This window comes from Sceloporus occidentalis, unplaced genomic scaffold, assembly GCF_023333645.1.
Source record: "Sceloporus occidentalis isolate IW3139 unplaced genomic scaffold, rSceOcc1.0.p SCAF_2, whole genome shotgun sequence".
Classification (NCBI taxonomy): Eukaryota; Metazoa; Chordata; class Lepidosauria; order Squamata; family Phrynosomatidae; genus Sceloporus; species Sceloporus occidentalis.
The window spans coordinates 164,949,365-164,949,651 of NW_028316982.1; positions in this window are offsets into that span (position 1 = coordinate 164,949,365).

Genomic DNA, 287 nt, shown 5'->3' on the forward strand with positions numbered 1-287 from the left:
CTGTATTTGGAAACACACTCCAGTTGGAGACCACTTTGTCTGCCCTGGCTCAGTGCTAGCGAATCCTGGGAATTGTAGTTTATTGTGGCACCAGAGCTCTCTCTCTCTCTCTGACAGAGAAGGCTCAATGTCACGCAAAACTACAGCTTCCAGAATCCCATAGCCTTGAGGCAGGGCAGTAAAAACGGTGCCAAGAAGCCGGGTTATTTCTCCAGCTAGGTCAGAAAGTGCGCGGAACGCTCGGCGCAGGGGCCGTGTTTCCGGCTGAGGGTAGGGGACAATTACGT